At 34.0% G+C, this 747-nt stretch overlaps 1 long non-coding RNA gene across 1 annotated transcript in view; it reads right to left on the reverse strand.

Moving 5' to 3' along the window:
* Window positions 1–747, reverse strand: part of LOC110427478 (uncharacterized) — a 2,411-nt gene continuing 1,664 nt past the window's right edge. Inside the window, exon 2 of the long non-coding RNA XR_002446275.1 lies at window positions 1–658. This is a non-coding gene — a long non-coding RNA (uncharacterized LOC110427478). The remainder of the gene's footprint in view (window positions 659–747) is intronic.

Below are 747 nucleotides of genomic sequence, written 5' to 3' on the forward strand. Positions count from 1 at the left end.
GTAAATAAGCTGGGTAGGTTTTATAGGCAATTTGTCTCAAAAAACTACATTTTGTCTCAAATGTATCGATACATGTTCATGATGTATCAATACATTTAGCCCAGAAAGATAAAAAACAAAACCTAAGAGTTGTAATCTTGATCTCCCAATCTTCTTGAATCCTTCAAATTGTTCTTAGCTTTAAGGAGACTTTTTCAATGATGTTGTGGCTTGATTCTTAGCTCTTAATATGGTCTTTCACTATTCTCTCTTAATGTCCTTCGAAAGATTATTTTTTTAAGGCTTTAAAGTTAGGCCAAGTTAGGTGAACAAAGAAATCAATTCCAACTAGGATTTCTTTATTAGATTACATGAGTCGCAGCCTAACTCCACCAAGGTTGTGGCCTCAGCCATTTAGTTAGCAAAAGTCGTAATTGCTCTAGGACTGTTGCAATGCTTCAACTTCTACAAGATTGTTAACCATCTTCCCAGTCGAACTGGGAAAAATGGTAAACATGAAAGTTGTAGTAGCTTTTTCTCTTAGCTTTCCAATGGTACAAGAATCATCTCACTTGAAGTTCTATAGAGAGAGTTATGGTCGAAATACCAAAACATGTGCAGTGGAAGTCGGCACCTCTAAAATGCTACCATTCCATTAAATTCTTCTTTTCTTAAACACCTACAAAAGCATAAATAAATCAATAACAACCTCTCTTAATCACATTAACACTAAATTGAGTATAAAATTAACTAAGATTAGATTGACTC

The sequence above is a fragment of the Theobroma umbraticum genome, unplaced genomic scaffold (genome assembly GCF_002168275.2).
Source record: "Theobroma umbraticum cultivar Fairchild unplaced genomic scaffold, ASM216827v3 scaffold_34.0, whole genome shotgun sequence".
Lineage (NCBI taxonomy): Eukaryota > Viridiplantae > Streptophyta > Magnoliopsida > Malvales > Malvaceae > Theobroma > Theobroma umbraticum.